Here is a 23751-nt window from a genome sequence, read left to right as displayed (position 1 = left end):
TGCTATTTAGCACACAATGCTCGGAACCAATGGATTCTAATGTAAAAGGTCATTCAGAAAATCACAATAGAACAATAAGAGTAAAAAGACCAAAAACAAAAACAAAAATCATATTAGGTGCAGATATTATTTGGGATGTGCGGAGCGTGGGCCCAACTTTGGCACTGGTATACGTTATATATTTAAAAAATGCAACGTATATCCAACCTCTATTCAGTGACTATTTAAAAAAATCATCTTGTGCGGAATGGAGGTGGGATGTAAAACCAGTAACTTAACCCTACTTTTTCAGATAACCCCCTTCACTCAATAGTTAGCTGAATTCCTTTGTGTTATCTCCTCGGGCGATTCAGCGGCCGCCACTTCTCAGACGCGACACGGCCACCACGACACTGCCCCACAGGACGAAGACTCGAAGGCCATGGATGTGGTACCCCACGCAATGGAGACTCAACGGACACGCTGCTGCCCCCGTTCGGCGGCGAGAGGACAACTTAGCATGCTAGTAGGATGATCCGCCGCCCCAGGATGGCAACTCAACGACCAAGCCTCTGCCCCCACGGGATGGCGGCCAATAGCAATTTTGCATTTATACATAAATTGCAATTTAGCAGCTTTATAGAATTTAATTTCATCTGCTGTGATCTATTCTTTTCATTTGTAAGCTTTATTAGGTTCAGTCAGTAGTATGAATCAGTTACAAAAATAGGTTGTTGAACTGAGCTCTTTTCATCTTTTGTAAGTGACAACTAAAGTGCGGGCGACAACACAGGTGAAGTTCAGAGTCCTACCTTTCAGGGTGAAAACCCAAGGTCTGACCTTAACTGGTTGTGCCTGGCAATGACCTTGTTGGAGGCATTGTTTTGAGAGCGGGGACTATCTTCAGGGTGAAAACCTAAGATCGTTGATCGGGCGACGACGGTGTTAGAGCACTGTTTCCTTCTTGGAGGCGTCGTTTTTGGAGAGTCTGTATTTCAGGTGTTGTTTTGGCGGTGGATGTATTGCTGTTGTTAGGCCCGAGATACTGTAGCGGGACTTTTGTTTCTTAGTTTTCTTTTACTTTTTTTGGCTGTGTGCATCCGTAGTGCCATTAGGGTGGTGCGTTGTTGCAGAGGCTGGGTGTAATTGGTATCTATTTGATATTAATATATTCCCTTTATCGAAAAACTAAAGGGCATTATTGCTGGAGTATTCTATAACTTGGTTTGGACGAAATGAGGGCAGATGTCTCATAACGTATGAAAATTACGCAAGGACATATACTGCATTACTCTGTGACTCCGAAGCCAAAAAACTTGAACTCACCCAGCCAGATTTTTTTTCAAACGAACTTGAACATATTTGGATACTACAACATCCTTACAGGAACTCAGCTAACAGCGTCAATTAATTAGCCATGTTTGATATTTACAAAGGAGTTACAACATGCACAGAAAATCCTGCACAGAAAATCCAGGTGACAGTTCCTTGTGGAATGACGTTTGGCTGGATGATTTATATCCCTTTTAAATGGAAGGCCTCATGGCCCAGGCTTTACATACTCCAAGATAGGTTACATAGACCAAGTTATAAAAGAAAATCCAGTATGAGCAACAAGTATATGTTACCTTCTTGGCAGGGCCAAACACCAAAAGGTATAGCACGTGGTTAGGCAACCTGACTTTCGAGTGCCCAAAAGCTACTAAAAAATAAAATTGTATAAGAGTATTTGATAAAATTAACCGCCAACGAAAAAAAGACACTCATCATATCAGCACCAGCAAGCAAGAATAGGCATCAAACAAAATGGCATGTTGCCGTGTTTGCCAGAAGGGTAAACTCAGCTTGAGGCCTGAGGGTACTGCACCTCCAGCGTAGCAAAGCAAAGCGACAAACCAGCACTGGCAAGGCCTTTTTTTCACAACAAAAGATCAGAATGAACGGAGTGTAGAAACCACGGTCGCATTGTATGTGCCAAATAAAGCTATAATGTTTACACACCGGTGCCAGAGTATGACAAGAAACTGCTCGCAAGCTCACAATCCGCCATGGGGGTAATAAAATACCAAGCTAGAAGCTCATTGTCCAAACTACGGGACGTTTTACAAGAACTCTGAACCAAAATGCACAAAGTAAAGACCAAACATCTCAACTACTGGAACATTACAAACCTCAAATTTTCTTGAAATTTCAGAGCTACAGGACATTTACATGAATTGTGAACCAATATGCACAAACAGAAGACCTAAAATCTCAACTACTGGAACATTACAAATCTCATGTTTTCTTGAAATTTCAGAGTGATCACTCGCTCATCATCTAAGTATATCAAGTTTCCTTCAGTGCAACCCTCGACAATACAAATGCTATTCTCATCATCAACACCATTCACCTTCTTTACCCGAATCATGAAGGCTGGCCAGTTGAGATAAAGGATTTTCTTATAGGAAAAGACCTGCAGTTTAGCATGCCTTTCGTAACCAACATTAATATCATCTCGGAGGACCTGAAACAAAGATTGAGTAGTCAAACCTTAATTTTGAACAAAATATAGGGAGTGAATGCAAGAAGTTTCCTAATAAGATCATGAAACATCAAACTGAGTTATGATGAAACAGTGACTTTGTGTCACTGATCATCTCAAATTGGAGCTCAAGCAAATAATGGTATGTGCATATACGGAAGAAAAGGAAGCATGCTAGATAGTTTCAAAGAAGTCGTAAAACACATGAACCAATGACTCTGAAATTCTGAATAGAAGAACCAAAAAAACTCACATCAATGATGACTACACACGCGCGCATATCCTATATGATTACAAGATAGACCATTGGTTAAAAGTGGTTATTGCCATTTGGATGACACCATACGCAGAAATTCAAGTAGGAAAACTGAATTGTATGTAAAAAAATTTAAAGAACCATTACGATGGCCATGCGAAGGTATTACCAATTATCTTACACAACTTATCCCACTGCTTCTGCCATGTATCAACTCATTATTTCTCCTCTTCACACCGTCATTGTAGGAGCCTCTTGCAGAGGGCCTCTTTTCTGGCATGCATCTACACGGAATTGAGCAGCACTACACTATGTCAATACCATGGTGTTACCTATTAAAGGAATATAAAAAGGGTAGTAATAATATATCCAACATGTAGTTATGGATTTTCATATGAACCCATTTTAAATGTAGCCTAGTACAGGGTAAGAAAAAGCAGATGAAAGAAATAATCTATTAAGAAATTGAAATTAGTTTCATTTGATCAGGAACATCTTGATCACCTTTTTCTCTCCTTTTCAGTATGCTAGATAAGTTTACAAATCCTGAACCAGAAGAGGAGCATCCAAGCTTAAAGTTTCTAAATAGCAGGTTATGAATCGACATCAACAATGGAGAACAGAATTATTACCTTCTGTTTGGTCTCAGTACATGCCATTTGCAGCTGAACTTTTTTTATTTTGCATACGGAGTTAGTTGAGTATGAGACAAGCATGCATTCACACAATTTGGTTTGGCAGTAAAATTGACTACAAAACAAGACACTAAGCTGAATCAAAATCTTGATTAGACTATGAAATGGGGGAGGAAAGTAGCCCTTCGCTTCCAGTGAATTATTGCAGATAGGACTAAAATATGCAAATAAAAAACTGAAGAAATGTAAGCATGCAAATAAAACTCAACTGTGAAAATACCACAGGGCCCATTTACATACAAAAGGAAGCTAAAAACATCCCACGATATTATATTGATGATGTACTCAACAGGCTAAATACTTTATACTATAGAGCACGGGTGTATCAAAAAGTTACTAAGGTGGATAGTAGGGTTCTGAAAAATGGCATGAAAATTGAATCATGGTTTTAAAGGCGCCAAGGCGTCCCAAGGCGATGGGGGGGGGGGGGGGGGGGGGGGGGGCTGGACGCATAGGCGCCTAACGCGCGTTGCAAGGCGACGCCTGTTGAAGTTGAAGCTGGACGTGCACACGAGCACGTCGTCCTCTTTCAGCCCAAAAGCCCCTTTCAGCCCAAAAAGCCCAACTAACTATCTAAAGCCTAACCCTAGCAATCCCAGGAACAGCGCACACGAGCACGTCGTCCTCCACTCGTTAGCGCCGCCAGCTCTCATGTATCTCTCCCTCTCATCTCTCAGACTCTCACGTGGCCGCCGCTTCTCCCGTCGCTGACCGCCGCCTCTCCCGTCGCAGCGACTGCCGGCTCTCCTGGCTCTCCCGTCGCTGACCGCCGGCTCTCTTTCCCCATCCCTAGCCCCCAATTTCCCTCCCAGGACCGCCAATTTCAGTTTTCCCTCCCGCCATCGCACAGTTTCCCGCGCGACCTGACCGAGGCGTCCAGAAGCGAGGAAGGCGGAGATTTTCACGCCTACGCGACGACTTGGGACGCCTCGGCGACGCCTTTGGACGCCTTAGGCTCAAGTCAAAGGCGATGACGACGCCTTCCAGTCTCGGACCGCTCGGACGCTTAAGCGTCGCTTAGGCGACGCCTAGGCGACGCCTTTAAAACCATGAATTGAATATCCCAATACAAATAACACTACTATGCATTACATAGACCGGTAAATAGAAATCAAGATTACTAAGATTTAAATAAAACTTCAGATACATATTTCAGGCCAGTAAATTTGACCAGAAAGCAGAGGTAAAAATAGATCAACTACACAAATCAGCTCATAGAAGTAGATTTGCAGCTGCACGCACCAACAAATAGCATATTTTCCAAACAAAGTCCAGGCACTCGGCAATGCGTGCAGCTGAAAATCTACTTCTATGAGCTCAACTAAGGCGTTGTACATTCCATCAGTTAATGGGTATGCCAACCATACAAATCTCCTCCAAAGACTGTCTTGTACATGAAGGTTATAATTACCATGCTTATCTTCATAAGTTGGCAAAGTATACGAATTGTTTTGGCCTACCCAAAGCATATATTCAAATTCAGAAAATACCAAAACCAGAAAATACCAAAAAAATAGATATTCATAGAGTGATGACAGTACCTCGCCAACCAAATAAAACTATTTGATTGTATCTTGTAATCTTTCTTCAGCCTTTTCTTCTGTCACTTCTGCGTTGATCAACTACATTCACTTCGTTTGTGGTCAGCCATAAATTTCTATCTTACAGAAAATGTTATAGTCATAAACTAAATAATATAACAATATTCTTATCATGAAAGCGACATGCCTTTCTGTTGTTTGCAGATGCAACAGTATTTACACAACGTGGTCTAGGAAAAACTATCTATATTACATTTCTGTCTCTTAGATTTTGTTTCGAATGAATTAAAAGTGGGTAGTAAAATCAGTACCAGAGCTGAGTCATTTACAAAGCATTCATGGTGTGTATCTCGGAACCTACCTAGAAAACCAACATATAATGGAAAGAGTGACCACAAACTTTGTACATGAAACCACCTTAAGATCTTATCCACTGTTCTTTCACCCGCAACATAAACCAAACGAACTCGAGAACCAAGAATGGAAATATGTGCTGCAGAGAACTATTTAAGAATGTATACATTGTCTATGAAAGGAATATACCAAATAGGCAGATGGTAGAACAATGCAACTATTATGCTGAATTCTAAGAACGATACCATTTGCCATGTGGAAACAATAAGGATTAATTAAAAGGGGTCGTGTGTACTTGTGTTTATGAGAAAGAATTCAAACAACTTTGCAAGCAACTGAAAACTAATGCAGAGACCAAAATGTATGGTTATTGTATTATATTTCACAAAATGAGAAACAGCTCAAGAATGATGTACCTTTGATGCCTGAATCTCTGTTTTGTCGATCTTGATCAAGTTCAATATGGTCGAAGCATGCGCATGAAGAACAGATCAGACTTATGATAAGCCACGTTGTGTCCATGCCTATCACTGCGAGCGGTAGGAGTGGTGAGACAAAATCATAAAATTCAAATTAAGGTGAGACAAAATTATAGGATAACTGCTCTAAATAGAGTAGTTAGTTACCTTAAAGCAACCAGGTCCACAAATTCAGTGCCCCCCTGCACAGGACATCCAATCCTCGATTTTTTACATAGATTTCTTCCATGACATCCCTGATAGTTTCTGCAAATAATTCTTCAAGCTGCAAACAAAAACAGTTGCTTCAGTGTGGTGGTACCTGAATTCTTGCTGCAGAAGGAGCATTTAAAATGTGGTCATTGACGCGAACTACTGAATTTCAAAATGCGGTCACAGTCGACGATTTGTGCCTTTACTGCTATCAATACAAATTCTATGCATGCAAGATGCCTATCTCACACATTCAAAAAGCCATTTTTAAATAACGTGGCACCAACACATCTACACCAGAAACAGGGTGACATCACACATGTGACAGGAAAAGAGAGACGGGAAGCATGAGAGGGACCAAAATATGAAAGAAAGGGGTAAAGCTCACAAACCTGACCAAAAGACTTGATTGTTATCACAAATGCCTCACGTGCCATGTTTGCCAAAAAAAAACTGCAGAAAGAATCAAGGCAACACCAGACATGAGACAAATGAGAAGGAATGCCGCCATCAAAAGAAAGACTACAAAAAGAGACTCTAGAAAGTCTACATTAACTTGTTTGCTGGATTTAGCTTTCACTAGCATGGCATACATACAATGGAAATAACAAATGTAGTGGCAGGTCAAAAGCCTTCGAATCGGCATCGAAGAGAAGATCAAATGGATTTAGTGATGCTTGATAACCCGAGGTCCAATGGCTGTAAATCAAATATAGTGTAAAAGACCAAATCACATCAGATAGATGGAGAAGAAAACAATGAAACCATACCTACTGCGTTTTCTTGGTGCATTTCCGCCACCGGCATGGACATAATAGATCTACACAAACCTACAGAAAAACCAGAAGTAGTTATCAAGAAGAACACTGAAACACATACATCCTATTGGTACAATCAGAGACATCAAAATTTGCTGGTATACAAAGTCTAGAAAATGCATCAGCTGAAGAAAATTTTAGACGTAATAGACGCAGCAGATTAAGTCCCTTTCTACTGAAAATCTAATATGCCTGTCTTATCTTATCTTATGCCATCCTGTTTTGGTAAAATAGTACATGAGTCTGAAAGATGCAACAACCAAAATTCAGATATTATTCAACCTTCTAACCTCGGAATACATGTACTTCGAGCCTTGCAATTAGGTAATTAGAGAGAGAGAGAGAGAGATTACCGAGCCACAGAAAGAAAGGGGTTGATAGCGAACAGAAATATCAGACGGCCGACGGTGTCAAACGACTAACCCTGCAGCGAAACCACCTTGTCTCCGGTCTCCAGCACAGCTCGTGCTTAGTTCTGAGTATGCTGCGAAAGTAAGTACCACTGAATCTAAATCGTCTAATTGAATGAATATCATGATAACAAATTATTGGTAAAGCTAATATTGCGAAATATAGTTCTAGAAAGAAGTTTCTCTGCAGCAACTTCCAGCTCCACAAAACGATCTTGCCATCGAGTAACAAAACTGAATGTGAAATACAAATTTAAGGAATTATCTACCAAATATCAACAGCTGTAAGCATTCATAAAAAAGAGAAGTGCCCATCTCAACCTCTTCATAACAATATCAAACGATAGTTACTGTTGATAGATTAACTAACATTCAAATCACATACTGTATTAGTTTTGGTTCTTCCCTGATTCAAATAAAAAATCTAATAGGGAAAACAAGAAAAAGCTATAGATGTGAAAGTTTTAATATATAAAAAACACATATATGCAGGGTGGAGGAGGAGGATCTCACCGGAGGTACTCCGAGTAGGCGAGTTCAGTGGAGGGAACGGCGCCCTCGGCATTAGAGGCAATAATACCACCGTTCTTCCCGCCCGCTGGCCAGAGTGAGCCCCTCTGTTCTAGATCCCGGCGCACCGCTAATCCTTGCTCAGGGACATGGAAGTTCCATCCAGGTTCAGCTATATCGACAACCCAAGTTTCTCCTCAACCGAAGAGGAGAAGAGAAGCACATCAGCGGTGCGACCTTGCAGATGAGGAGAGAAATAGGGGAAGAGCAGACCATGGGGTGCCCGCGACACTGCTCGACGTCCTCTCCCCGTCCTGGTTGGAGAGGAACAGAACGGGGATGGCTGCAACTCCACCCAGCTCGGGGAGAGAGCAGGCAAGGGGAAATTGCCAGAGGCGGCGGCGGCGGGGAAATCGATGGAGGCGGCGGCGGCCGGGAAATCGGTAGAGGCAGGGGCTTGGGGAGCTGGGGGGCTGGATCCTTCGCCATGGGCCGACGAGCAGGGAGGCATCAGCGCGACCGGCCGCTCGCGGGGAGGAGGAGGAAAGCCATTGGGGAGGAGTGGAAGGAAGGGGATTGGGGAGAGAGATAGGACGCACGCGGCGAGTGGGCAGAGGCGGCTAGGGTTGGGTTTCGTCTGTTGGATGCGTTTTTATACCACCACGGTAAAAATAGAGACGGTTCAGATTTGTCGAGGGTAAAATCAAGGGCTAGTCAAATTGGATTTACCTGAGACCCCCATGGGGTGGCATCTATTATACCTTTAGATACTGAAACGAAAAAACAGACGTTCTTGTAGAAGAGATATTAGAGATTGCACAGCACCAATATGGTCGGCTGCTTATATATACTAGTAAACATGCACGTGCAATGCACGTGTAAGATGAATTTGTTTTCTCAACCTTTGCAGTCAAATGAATTAAACAAATTAACCAAGTGGTCTAATACTATGCCAATATAACAAATTATCACTCAGGTACAATAACATACTTATACAGATATTTCAGTAAACATTGCTCAAAATCCAAGTAAATTCACAATATTCAAATAATTATGTCCCAATGTGCTTGTCCAAATCGACTTTTGGGATGTTGCCTTCACATTCTTTGTTGTTGTATGTAAGCAACCAACACAACGTTCCGTAAGTTGTATCTGTCCGGCAAGTGCATCATATATGCTTATCATGAAGAGATCACATTTACGGTCTACATGAATACTTGATTACAAGAATCGGTGCTTTTTTCCATAGTATTACAAACAATTTGACAAAGCAAAAAAAAAACTAAATTTTGAAAATTATCTGAGCATTTTGCAGACTGGTGATACAGTTACCATGTGCCACCACCAGACTACCCTACCCAGAACACCTTTAGCCAACGCATCTTAAAAAAGTAATGACTTCTTCACATACACGTGTAAGATGAATTTGTTTTCTCAACCTTATCAGTCAAATGAATTAAACAAATTAACCAAGAGGTCTAATACTATGCCAATATAACAAATTATCACTCAGGTACAATAACATACTTATACAGATATTTCAGTAAACATTGCTCAAAATCCAAGTAAATTCACAATATTCAAATAATTATGTCCCAATGTGCTTGTCCAAATCGACTTTTGGGATGTTGCCTTCACATTCTTTGTTGTTGTATGTAAGCAACCAACACAACGTTCCATAAGTTGTATCTGTCCGGCAAGTGCATCATATATACTTATCATGAAGAGATCACATTTACGGTCTACATGAATACTTGATTACAAGAATCGGTGCTTTTTCCCATAGTATTACAAACAATTTGACAAAGCAAAAAAACACTAAAGTTAGAAAATTATCTGAGCATTTTGCAGACTGGTGATACAGTTACCATGTGCCACCACCAAACTACCCTACCCAGAACACCTTTAGCCAACGCATCTTAAAAAAGTAATGACTTCTTCACATACCAGTCGGGTGGGCGCAGCAAATTCCGTATGATAGTCGGGTGTGCATCTTCATTTGTGTTTTGAATATTCTGAATCTCTGCTTCTCTAACCTTTGTCACCGGGGAAACATAGCAGTGTGAAAATGTATCAGCATAGCAGGGACTAACATTGTGTTGCTCGATAAGCTTCAGACCCAAGTTAGAAATATACTAAATAATAGCGCGCACACATCCAAGATGGCAGAAGGAATTTACTTCAGATTCATCCTTTCGCAAAGCCTTTCCCTACACAATTAATAAAAGAGAAGAAATACATGTTAGATTGAGAACCGAAGATATGTGAGTGAAACCATTGCCTTTGGTGAACTTGGAAGATGATAACAGCCAGTAGAGGGAGATAATTCTGTCCTTTTGAACCTACTGATTATTATGTGAAATATTACTACCCATGACTGAAAAATAGCTAATTTGTGAGAAGACTCTCTGATTCAGAGCAACACAAAAGTAATACTATGCTTGTGGCAGACCTTGTAATTCAGAGTAGACCTTGTAATTCTGGTACTGTATCTGTTCAACATAACTGTTCTAGAAAGCAATGAGAACGCAAATAAAAGGTCAATGGTCTAGAAGATGCATAATATTGATAATTTGCTTATTGATACTCAAAAACGTTATATCAAGATTGTAGTAGCACATCAATGATGTGACATGTTTCAGAAGTTCCAATTCTAATCTCACCCGCAACTGAAAATAAAAGAGTACCATATATTCTTTGCTGAAATATGATAGACTAATGAAAGCGAGAAACCCAAATATACATGAGAGCGAGTTGTAAGTGGAAATTATACTGTAAGTGGTAATTGTCCCTCTAAAATGAATTTGAAAGTGTTCTTCTTCATGAAAATATTATTCTCGGTACAAAGTTGATAGCCCGTGTTGTGGGTAGGATAAAAATATGGATTATATATTTCTAATTCACATGCTAAGATGTGAAACATCGGAAATCCAACAAACTAATGCACAACATGGACATATGCTGCTTCCCCAACACAAGTAGTGGATAACAATATTATGCAGTATATACATGCATATCGTATAGCAATATTAACTGGTATTTACATGAAAAATGGTTTGTGCGCTCTCTTGTACTCTTGTAGAGGATTTTCCCAACATCATGAATCTAAGAACACACTTCTTCTGTGAATAAAAGAGAAAGATGACTTACCATGAAAGAAACCGCCTAGCAAACTGAAACGTGTACAGATGAAGGTTATAATTCTCAATTGAAACTTGTTGGCATACTGAAACCTGCAAGGCACTATGATCTAAACATGTCACCGTAAAGAATAAAGGTCCAGAAGAAATACAACTCTAGGAAGATATTGAAGTGGAGCAATAAGTAAAGAAATTTCTATAAAAGCCAATGTTCTGATTATTATTTTCCAGCCAAGTTTCATTGATGGAAAAACACAGCAGCGAACAACAAGACAGAGAAAAAAGCTAAACCACCAAGGCAAGTATCAGCCCCGTTCTCAAGCTGTATAGACATATACATATAATCAGATGTATATGGGAAGATCCTATTTCAAAACCTGGCAACATAGTTGTGCTGCAAAACACAAACATGCTTATATCAGAATATGATAAATGAGCGATATCAAAATGATATGTTCAATAGATGCAGTAGGAACATTGAATACTAATAATAATTGACCAGACTGAAGGAAGAACAAACCTGTTTCATCCCTCCAAGACATCCATATACACAATGTTCTTCGTGCTTTTTCCAGTGGGATCTATGTCATTATTTGGCTTGGCCAAAATCCGAGTGGTCTGCCTTGGCACACCCCTCGACAGTGCAACATAAAGCTGGCCATGCGAGAATACATGCTCAGGGAGGTAAATACCAACTGTTGGAATGGTTTGCCCCTGGGCTTTGTTGATGGTCATAGCAAAACTCAACCGTATGGGGAACTGTTTCCTCTTGAATTTGAACGGAAGTGAAATGTCATCCGAAGGCGACAAAGGGATCCTCGGTATAAACACTCTATCTCCAGCATGTTGTCCACCAACAATCTCTGCATCAATTGCATTATCTTGAAATGCTCTAATCATCAATCTTGTTCCATTGCACAACCCGTTGTGAGGATCGAGATTTCGGAGAAGAATGACAGGACAATTGACTTTGAGTTTCAGAAGATGCGGGGGCAGTTTTGGCTTACACTTTTCGCAAATGTAATTGATATTATAGAATACCTCTTCCCTGTAAAGTTAGAAGACCCATAAAATATTATAGATGTTATAACTGAGCAATATTTTTTTTATTCAAGCTTATAACTGAGCAATATTGGTTGATGTTTCCATGGAAATAATTGCTGAATATGATGCTGGACAGAAAATCACTAAATTTGTTTTCATAGCTGGTTTATGAAGCAGGCTTTGATTGCTGAAATTCACTGAACTTTTTGATTGCTGAAATTCACTGAACATGTGAGATCATCGAAGACTATGAAGAACTATGCATCAAACAGACAAACTAACTGCATAAGAGGAGAGTGCTAACATTATATAACTGTAGGCATGAAACTAACTGCAAATTAGAGCATCCGCAACACATATTTTAGGTAGTAGTTTCTGAATACGCACACACTTCAGTGCAGGGATGGTCGCGCGCCTCGAGTAGCAGTAGGCTGTCGATCTGGTGACGGGCGGCGGCGACGTGGAAGTCGGCGGTGCGGCGCTGACAAAACAAAAAAAGTATGAGAGAAGTAACATAGCAGCTGAATTGCTTTCAACTTGACATAATATACTTGGTTGGATTTAGTTTTACAATAACACAATTACAGTGAAGCTCTAGTAGGGAATCACAAATTTCAGATATGAATAATGAATAATGTGAGCTCAATAAGTATATTTCCAGTCAATAGTACTTATGAACGCCCATGTATTCACCCTGTGTTGTAAACAGAATTCGGTAGAATTGAAACCAATTCAGTCAAATTACAGTCATAACCACCAGAAGACTTCTGCAGTTGGCCAAATATGTTGTGAAAAACTTATGTAGGAGTACCATTATATTTCCGTTAATTGGCTCTAAATGTCATGTATTCCGTGTCTGCACCTGGGTCTGGATGTTTTTGTGAGTTGAATTGCACTTGGGGAGTTATTCTATTTGTAGGATATCTGAGTTATGACTCACGCTTCGGTGCAGTGGACTTTCTAGTACTCATTTCGTCAGTAGTTCAGGCAACCAATTTCGTCAGAAGTTCAGGCAACCAATAAGGCAATAACCGTGAGCTTTTGCAAACTCCCATGAACTCAAGCAGAATGAATCCTCAGCAGCGAACTTTAACCAGTACTCATTTCGTCAGATTCTCGCGTAGCAAGACAGCAATAAACCAAATGGGTTGTACTACAAGCTATTCCATACGCAATTCAGCAAGCAATATTAGATCGGTTCATAACATGCAATTCAGGTACCTTCAAATTTGATACAGAACCGCAACCTCGAGGAGCAGTTGGAGTTGGCAGGTGGTGGCAGCGTCCTTGCGTAGGGCAAATAGTCGTCGACGGCCGGGCTGAGAGGGTCCGCACTGGTGGCGGCGGCGAGGGTCCGCGCTGGTAGGCGGCGACGGTTGCTGCTGGTAGCGGAGGCGAGGGGTCGCACTGGAGGCGGCGCTCGGCGCTGTAGGTGAGGGACGACGTCGTCCTGAGTGACGGTGCGACGGCGTTGTTTGAGGCGGCGACGGTAGCGGAGGTGACGGGTCGCGCTGGAGGCGGCGCTCGGCGCTGTAGGTGAGGGACGACGTCGGGCAGAGCGACGGTGCGGCGGCGTTGTTTGAGGGATTAGGGATTGCTTACGGCCGGGTGATTAGCGGGGAGTTGTCAGCCTAGGCTGTTTTAGCGCTAATCATGGTGAAGATCTGGATAGTTAGATGTCCATCTGATGGTTGTGTTCTGTTGGTTCTGCCTCCTCTGTGCTTTTTTATATTGGTATAGATATAGGCGGACACATGTACAATTACAGGTACAACCCTGGCAAAACACGGGGACCTATACCTATACAATATGTTACTCAACACCCCCGCAGTCGAAGGGTCGGTACCGACACATAGACTGGAGCGAAACTCCGGAGAAGTCGTGGACGGCAATCCCTTCGTCATGATATCGGCAAATTGTTGAGACGTCGGTACGTGAAGAACTCGAACGCAACCGAGGGCAACTTGCTCACGAACAAAGTGGATGTCCAACTCAATGTGCTTGGTGCGCCGATGATGAACGGGGTTGGCGGAGAGGTAGACGGCCGACACGTTGTCGCAGAAGACCACCGTAGCCTTGTCAACGGGATAAGAGAACTCGGACAGAAGCTGGCGAAGCCACGTGCACTCGGCCACCGTGTTGGCCACGGCGCGGTACTCGGACTCAGCACTGGAGCGAGACACGGTGGGCTGCCTCTTGGAGGACCAAGAGACGAGCGACGAGCCGAGGTAGACGCAGTAGCCGCTGGTGGAGCGCCGCGTGTCCGGGCATCCCGCCCAGTCCGCGTCCGAGTAGGCGACGAGGTCGGTCGACGTCGAGGGGGACGCACGCAACGACAAGCCGTAGCCCATGGTACCACAGATGTAGCGTAGAATCCGCTTCACCGCGGCCCAATGAGCATCCCGAGGAGCATGCATATGCAAGCACACCTGCTGCACAGCATACTGGAGTTCCGGTCGCGTCAACGTCAAGTACTGGAGAGCACCGACGATGGAGCGGTAGAACGGCGCGTCGGACGCCAGCGACCCATCACTGGCGGAGAGCTTGGCCTTCGTGTCGACATGAGTAGGTGCGGGGTTGCAGTTAAGCATCCCGGCATGCTCGGGAAGCTCATGGGCGTACTTCCGCTGATGAAGGAAGAACCCGTCCGCACGCCGGACAACCTCGATGCCGAGGAAGTAGTGGAGCGGGCCAAGGTCCTTCAAAACGAACTCAGCGCGAAGACTGTCGGTGATCTGCCGAAGAAGACCAGCGGTGGAGGCCGTCAGGATGATGTCGTCGACGTATAGCAGCAGGTAGGCCATGTCGTTGCCGGTCTGGTAGACGAACAGCGACACATCGAAGCGCGTGGAGCGGAAGCCAAGCTGATGCAGGAAGCCGGCGATGCGCTGGTACCAGGCGCGGGGCGCCTGCTTCAGTCCATACAGGGACCGAGAGAGCAAGCACACGTCATCGGGGCGCTCGGTGTCGACGAAGCCGATGGGCTGATGGCAGTACACCTGCTCCTGCAAATGGCCATGAAGGAAGGCGTTGGAGACGTCCATTGTTGGAGATATGCCCAAGAGGCAATAATAAAATGGTTATTATAATATATCTTTGTGTTTATGATAATGTTTGCATACCATGCTATAATTGTATTAACCGAAACATTGATACATGTGTGTTATGTAATCAACAAGGAGTCCCTAGTAAGCCTCTTGTATAACTAGCTTGTTGATTAATAGATGATCATAGTTTCGTGATCATGAACATTGGATGTTATTAATAACAAGGTTATGTCATTATGTGAATGATGTAATGGACACACCCAATTAAGCGTAGCATAAGATCACGTCATTAAGTTCATTTGCTATAAGCTTTCGATACATAGTTACCTAGTCCTTTCGACCATGAGATCATATAAATCACTTATGCCGGAACGGTACTTTGATTACATCAAACGCCACTGCGTAAATGGGTGGTTATAAAGGTGGGATTAGGTATCCGGAAAGTATGAGTTGATGCATATGGATCAACATTGGGATTTGTCCATCCCGATGACGGATAGATATACTCTGGGCCCTCTCGGTGGAATGTCGTCTAATTAGCTTGCAAGCATATGAATGGTTCATAAGAGACCACATACCACGGTACAAGTAAAGAGTACTTGTCAGAGACGAGGTTGAACGAGGTATAGAGATACCGATGATCAAACCTCGGACAAGTAAAATATCGCGTGACAAAGGGAATCGGTATCGTATGTGAATGGTTCAATCGATCACTAAGTCATCGTTGAATATGTGGGAGCCATTATGGATCTCCAGATCCCACTATTGGTTATTGGTCGGAGAGAAGTCTCAACCATGTCTGCATAGTTCACGAACCGTAGGGTGACACACTTAAGGTTTGATGTCGTTTAAGTAGATATGGAATATGGAATGGAGTTCGAAGTTTTGTTCGGAGTCTCGGATGGGATCCGAGACATCACGAGGAGGTTCGGAATGGTCCGGAGAATAAGATTCATATATGGGAAGTCATTTTCCGGGGTTCGGAAAAAGTCCGGTGTTTTGACCGGAGCTTCTAGAAGGTTTTGGAAGGACCGGAATAGTCCGAAAATTATGGAAGGTTTCGGAAGTGTCCGGGACGACCCGGGTTGTCTAAGGAAGTCCGGAGGGTTCCATAATAGGTGCAACCACGTTGCCTTAAGGGAAAAGGAGTCTTTCCTTAATGCAATTTCGGAATTGGCAAAAGAGTCCGAGTAGGACTAGGTTTTCGGAACCGGAAACCTATCGGAACTCAGTCAAACTTGGGGGCAGGTTTTTGGACGACCCAAGGGGCTTGGCCACCTATTTAAATAGGCCAAGGGGCACCCCAAGGGCACCTCAAGTCGCAGCCCTAGCTCCCCAAGTCGCAGCACCACCCTGCGCCCAAACCCTAGCTACTCCCTCCTCTTCCTTCTTCTCCCACAGCGCTTGCGGCGAAGCCCTGCCGGAGATCTCCACCACCACCGTCACCACGCCGTCGTGATGCCGCGATTCCGAGGAGGATCTACTACTTCCGCTGCCCGCTGGAACGGGGAGGAGGACGTCGTCTTCATCAACACCGTACGTGTGACCGAGTACGGAGGTGCTGCCCGATTGTGGCACCGTCAAGTTCTTCTACGCGCTTTTGCAAGCGGTCAAGATCTTCTACGTGCTTTTGCAAGCGGCAAGTGATCGACTACATCCACCACGCGATCTAATCTCGTTAGGCTATGGAAATCTTCGAGGATTAGTCTCATGATCTTCTCGTTGCTACCGTCTACTAGATTAGATCTTGGCTTGTGTTTTCGTTCTTGCGGTAGGAAATTTTTGTTTTCTATGCTACGAATCCCATCAGTGGTACCAGAGCCGTGTCTATGCATAGATTGGTTGCACGAGTAGAACACAATTGTTTTGTGGGCGTTGATGCTTTGTTGTCTTTAGTTCGTGTACTTTGCATCTTGCGGCATGGTGGGATGAAGCGGTCCGGGCTAACTTTACATGACCGCGTTCATGAGACTTGCTCCACGCTCGACATGCAACTAGTATTGCATAAGTGGCTTCGCCGGTGTCTGTCTCTCCTACCATAGTGAAGATTCAATTTACTCTTTCTATTGACAACACTAGTATCACCGTTGTGGTTCATGTTCGTAGGTAGATTGGATCTTACTCGAAAACCCTAAACCACGTAAAATATGCAAACCAAATTAGAGGTGTCTAACTTGTTTTTGCAGGGTTTGGTGATGTGATATGGCCATGATGTGATGATGAATATGTATGAGATGATCATTATTGTATTGTGGCAACCGGCAGGAGCCTTATGGTTGTCTTTATATTTCATGTTGTAGTATTGTTTCAAAGTAGTTGTAATAGTTGCTACACACGGTGAACAACCATGAAGACGGCGCCATGGACCTTGACGCTACGCCGACGATGATGGAGATCATGCCCGTTGATGATGGAGATCAAGTCCATGCTTTGGAGATGAAGATCAAAGGCGCAAAGACTAAAGGGCCATATCATATCACATTATGAATTGCATGTGATGTTAATCCTTTATGCATCTTATTTTGCTTAGATCGCGACGGTAGCATTATAAGATGATCCCTCACATTAATATCAAGATAATAAAGTGTTCTCCCCTCGTATGCACCGTTGCTACAATTCGTCGTTTCGAAGCATCTCGTGATGATCGGATGTGATAGACTCTACGTTCACATACAACGGGTGTAAGCCATGTTTGCACACGCAGAATACTTGGGTTTGCTTGACGAGCCTAGCATGTACAGACATGGCCTCGGGACAACGGAAACCGAAAGGTTGAACATGAGTCATATGGATGATATGATCAACATGTTGATGTTCACCATTGAAGCTACATCATCTCACGTGATGATCGGTTTTGGTGTAGTGGATGTGGATCGTGTACCACTTAATAACTATGAGGGATGTTGTATTAAGTGGGAGTTCATTAGTAATTAGATTAAAACTTGAACTAATTATCATGAACATAGTCTGAATAGTATTTTGAATTAATTTTGTAGAATTGGCATCCGTTTTCTACCATGCGCTAGTCTTGTAATTGAGATAGAAATACTGTTAAGTATGATAAGCAACTTTACGGACTGGTACCGTATTGTTTAAGAATCAAGAAATGATTAAGTCCTATTGCAAACTTTTAGTAAACCTCACATTGATGATTCAAAGAGCTATGGTTTCAATTAGTACCTAAAGTTGTCTTGTCTCCGTGAAACTTAAAGTTCAAATCTGTTTAAAAAGTAAGGAGCTAAAAATTTCGTTTTCAGAAATAATCAAGGTATGAGATATATGTGATATCTAAGACCTTATTGCAAGATGATAGAATATAATTTGGTGAGACTACATAAACTCATAAATTTTATGGGAATGTACGAAGGTTGAAGACGCAAGGCGTCCCAATCCTCCAACTATTGGGGCACTAACGATATTCGTATATCCATGAAGTGGTCGTCCTTAGTATGCACCGTTGCTAAGACTCGTCGTTTTGAAGCATCTCGTGATGATCGGGTGTTATAGATTCTACGTGTGCATACAACGGGTGCAAGCCAGATTTGCACATGCGAATACTAAGGTTAAACTTTACGAGCCTAGCATGTACAGACATGGTCTCGGAAAGTCGTCATGAATTGATGGATAAAATTATGAGTGAAATTGTTCATCATATTACAAAGTTACTAATAGTGAAATCTGCAACACTTGTCATATGATGATCAACTTCAGAACCTCAATGTTATTGGTATTTGACCAACAAACCTAGAAGTTATTGATGTTGAAGTGTTTTTCTGAATAATGAGGAAAGCTAAAAGAGAAACTACAAAAGATATTTTGGCAGAAAGAAAAGAAAAGACTAGAAAGTCTAGCTCAGGTGTATATAAATGATATACATGTTATGGTTGTATTCCTAGTTTGATCATACAATGAAATTCTTGGGTATAAGTACCATATTGGTTGGTATGAAGTGTCATACAAAACAACGCAATACAAGAATACAATGGCCTAAGTGACTGACAAGGAATATGATAGGAATGCACTTCTGGAACAAAAATAAAGTGTTATTATGTTCGTCGTTGGCATTCTATCTAACCCTTAGAATTTATAATAAAGAACTTAATAATTTTTATTTTGCTCTGGTCAAATGAAAGCAATGAGTTGTTCAAATTATGACATTACTCCATGTACGATGGATAAGTTATTATAAATCTTAATGGTGAAACACACATACATAAACACTGATGCTTAAATGCCATAAGGCAAATGATTTGAATTCCACTTATTTGTGGAACCGCCATTTAGGTCATGTTAGAGAGGAACGCATGAAGGAACTCCATGCAAATGGATTTTTGGAGTCATTCGATTTTTGAATCGTTTGGCGTTTGCAAATCTTTTCTAAAGAGAATGACTAAAATACCGTTCATAGGCCAAGAGTTGAACGGGAAACTAACATAGTGGAAACATACATGGTGATGTATGTGGTTCACTGGGCATAGTTGTGTGCGGGGGATTCTTCTACTTCATGAAAACTTCCAACAATGAATTGAGTATATATATGTGGATATATTCGATAAGGAAGAAGTTTGAAACATTTGAATGGATTCAAATAAATTTCAGCATGAAGTGGAAATCATCGTAATAGAAAAGTCAAATATCTATGATTGGATCATGGAGGAAATATTTGAATTACGAGTTTTAGCGAACATCTAAGAGAGTTATGAAATTATTCTACAACTCACGTTTCTTAGAATGTCATAGTGATGATGGAGTATCCGAGAGATGTATCCAAACCTTGTTGGATCAATGATGAGATAAAATATTGATGCCATTATAGTTTTGTGGATTATACTTTAGTGACTACCGCTTTTACACTGAATAGAGCATCATCATGATCCGTTGAAATGACACCATACGAGTTATGGCATGGGTATGAACCCTAATAGTCCTTTCTCAAATTTTGGTATGCATAGCATAAGTAAATAAGTTTACAACCGAAATCGGAGGAATGTCTTTGTTGGTTATCCCAAAGAATTAATTGGGAATTCTTCCCACTATGGAGACAAAGACAAAAGTGTTTGTCAATGTTTCTTACTTATTTCCAAGAAATTGTTTTCTAGCGAAGTATTTGAGTGGGAGGACAATAGAACTTGATAAGGTTTATGAACCTGAGCATAATGATCAGAGTAGCACAGCATCGGAATTGGTTCCGGAGGCGGCCATGATGATCATAGCTCTCATGACTACAAAGTGTTTTAGTCATGGAGATCGAAGTACATATTGAACCTTGTAGGTATGGTTTACTTTGTGATCAAATAAATGATTTGTGAACAAAGGATTGATTTTGAACAATGATAAACCAACTACAAACAAAGAAGTTATGATGGGCCCTGACTCCGTTAAAATGGCTATGCGCCATGAAATCCAAGATAGATGAATACTTTTTGAAAGAAAATGGATCTATGAAATTGATGGACTTGGATGTAATATCCTTGAAGAAGCTCGACTTGTCAAAAAGTTGTTTACGACAAAGTTCAAAGAGTTGACTACGATAAGATTAGATCTTCCGTAGCGATGCTTAAAGTCTGTATGGATTATTCTAGTAATCGCTACATATTTCTTTTATGAGATATGCTAGTAGGATGGCAAAATACATTACTTAACAGAAGTGTGTATTAAAGGTGTATACAAGATACAAACCAAGAGTTTTGCTAGTCCGTGGAATACTAGATAGGTATACAAACTTCAATTGGATGAAGTAAGTATCGCGGAGTTGGAATCGTCACCGGATGAAATAGTCAAAGAGTTTTTGATTTCATCAGAAACGATGAAGATGCTTGCATTTGCAAGAAATTAAGTGGGAGCGCTGAGACATATTTATAATACTTTATGTAGATGACATATAGTTGGTTATAAATGATGTAATTATATACTTGATTATAAAAGGTTTCATTGAGAATTAACTTCAATGAAAGGAGATGGACTGAAATATATTTAGTGTCAAGATCTATGAAGATAGATTGAAACACATAATAAGTTTAAGTCAAAGTACATAGAATGGATATTGAAGTAGTTCAATATAGAAATATTAAGAAGTTGTTCTTTTCATGTGAAGGTTTAACAAGACTTGAGTGTATTTGACACTCGATGAGTAAAAACACATGAGTGATTTTAGATCACGTATAATATGTACAAAATCAGATGTCCTGTGCTCTAAAATGTTAGGAGCATATACCAGAATGATTCATGTGATGATCATTGGACAAACAGTAAGAATATCCTTGAGTACTTTAGAAGAACCAAGGATATATATATTTTTTTGTATGGATAAATGACAAACAAATCGCTGTAAGGTGTTGCACCGATATTAGTTTTGTCACATATAAAAATAAAATTTCAATCTCAATTAGGCTAAGTATTGATTAAAAGGTAGCACAATGCTAGATTTAGAAGAGTTCTAAATATTGTGACGGATTCTACAAAAGAAGGCAGAGTATGTCATTGTTTTGACAATGATTGAGAATGTTAAGTCAAGAAGTTCTTTGAGGACTTGGTGTAGTTCCAATAGTGTCAGAACTTTGAAGCTATATTGTATGTGACAATATTAGTGACATATTTTAGACCGCGGAATTAAGGTTCCACCAGAAGACCAAACATATATAATGCCGACTCATTTGGAAAATGAGTGATGCGTTGAGACGCAAAAGAATTGCAAAATACATACGTTTCTGAGCGTGTCAGATCCGTTGACTAAAACCTCTGCCGTGAGCAAAACGTGATAAAGCACCGGAAGGCCAAGGTGTTATATCTTTACAAATGTAAACTAGATTATTGACTCTAGTGCAAGTGGGAGACTGTTGGAGATATGCCCAAGAGGCAATAATAAAATGGTTATTATAATATATCTTTGTGTTTATGATAATGTTTGCATACCATGCTATAATTGTATTAACCGAAACATTGATACATGTGTGTTATGTAATCAACAAGGAGTCCCTAGTAAGCCTCTTGTATAACTAGCTTGTTGATTAATAGATGATCATAGTTTCGTGATCATGAACATTGGATGTTATTAATAACAAGGTTATGTCATTATGTGAATGATGTAATGGACACACCCGATTAAGCGTAGCATAAGATGACGTCATTAAGTTCATTTGCTATAAGCTTTCGATACATAGTTAACTAGTCCTTTCGATCATGAGATCATATAAATCACTTATGCCGGAAGGGTACTTTGATTACATCAAACGCCACTGCGTAAATGGATGGTTATAAAGGTGGGATTAGGTATCCGGAAAGTATGAGTTGAGGCATATGGATCAACATTGGGATTTGTCCATCCCGATGACGGATAGATATACTCTGGGCCCTCTCGGTGGAATGTCGTCTAATTAGCTTGCAAGCATATGAATGGTTCATAAGAGACCACATACCACGGTACGAGTAAAGAGTACTTGTCAGAGACGAGGTTGAACGAGGTATAGAGATACCGATGATCAAACCTCGGACAAGTAAAATATCACGTGACAAAGGAAATCAGTATCGTATGTGAATGGTTCAATTGATCACTAAGTCATCGTTGAATATGTGGGAGCCATTATGGATCTCCAGATCCCGCTATTTGTTATTGGTCGGAGAGAAGTCTCAACCATGTCTGCATAGTTCACGAACCGTAGGGTGACACACTTAAGGTTTGATGTCGTTTAAGTAGATATGGAATATGGAATGGAGTTCGAAGTTTTGTTCGGAGTCTCGGATGGGATCCGAGACATCACGAGGAGGTTCGGAATGGTCCGGAGAATAAGATTCATATATGGGAAGTCATTTTCCGGGGTTCGGAAAAAGTCCGGTGTTTTGACCGGAGCTTCTAGAAGGTTTTGGAAGGACCGGAATAGTCCGAAATATTATGGAAGGTTCTGGAAGTGTCCAGGACGACCCGGGATGTCTAAGGAAGTCCGGAGGGTTCCATAATAGGTGCAACCACGTTGCCTTAAGGGAAAAGGAGTCTTTCCTTAATGCAATTTTGGAATTGGCAAAAGAGTCCGAGTAGGACTAGGTTTTCGGAACCGGAAACCTATCGAAACTCAGTCAAACTTGGGGGCAGGTTTTTGGACGACCCAAGGGGCTTGGCCACCTATTTAAAGAGGCCAAGGGGCACCCCAAGGGCACCTCAAGTTGCAGCCCTAGCTCCCCAAGTCGCAGCACCACCCTGCGCCCAAACCCTAGCTACTCCCTCCTCTTCCTTCTTCTCCCGCAGCGCTTGCGGCGAAGCCCTGCCGAAGATCTCCACCACCACCGTCACCACGCCATCGTGATGCCAGGATTCCGAGGAGGATCTACTTCCGCTGCCCGCTGGAACGGGGAGGAGGACATCGTCTTCATCAACACCGTACGTGTGACCGAGTACGGAGGTGCTGCCCGATTGTGGCACCGTCAAGTTCTTCTACGCGCTTTTGCAAGCGGTCAAGATCTTCTACGCGCTTTTGCAAGCGGCAAGTGATCGACTACATCCACCACGAGATCTAATCTCGTTAGGCTTTGGAAATCTTCGAGGGTTAGTCTCATGATCTTCTCGTTGCTACCATCTACTAGATTAGATCTTGGCTTGTGTTTTCGTTCTTGCGGTAGGAAAATTTTTGTTTTCTATGCTACGAATCCTATCATCCATCTGATGCACCGGCCACGCGCGAGAGGCGGCAAGGTGCAACACCGTGCGGATCGTGCCCGGTTTGACGACCGGGGCAAACGTATCCGTGAAGTCGACGCCAGCGCGTTGCCGA

The 23751-nt window shown here is 41.9% G+C and overlaps 1 long non-coding RNA gene across 12 annotated transcripts; it reads right to left on the bottom strand.

The window, feature by feature from the left end:
* Nucleotides 1-1916: 1916 nt before the first annotated feature.
* LOC127336692 (uncharacterized) lies at nucleotides 1917-8528 on the bottom strand. 12 transcript variants are annotated; one of them, XR_011752846.1, is made up of 12 exons: nucleotides 7762-8528; nucleotides 7192-7322; nucleotides 6791-6850; nucleotides 6618-6719; nucleotides 6413-6473; nucleotides 5976-6093; nucleotides 4996-5879; nucleotides 3392-3509; nucleotides 3264-3305; nucleotides 2929-3043; nucleotides 2757-2786; nucleotides 1917-2485 (listed from the first exon to the last, which is right to left on the bottom strand). It is a non-coding gene; the product is annotated as an uncharacterized lncRNA (long non-coding RNA). The 12 variants fall into 12 exon arrangements; XR_011752842.1 differs by lacking the exon at nucleotides 2757-2786; XR_011752845.1 differs by having other exon boundaries at nucleotides 2929-3509.
* Nucleotides 8529-23751: the final 15223 nt, after the last annotated feature.

The sequence above is a fragment of the Lolium perenne genome, chromosome 2 (genome assembly GCF_019359855.2).
Source record: "Lolium perenne isolate Kyuss_39 chromosome 2, Kyuss_2.0, whole genome shotgun sequence".
NCBI lineage: Eukaryota > Viridiplantae > Streptophyta > Magnoliopsida > Poales > Poaceae > Lolium > Lolium perenne.
This window is presented reverse-complemented; position numbering and strand designations above follow the sequence as displayed.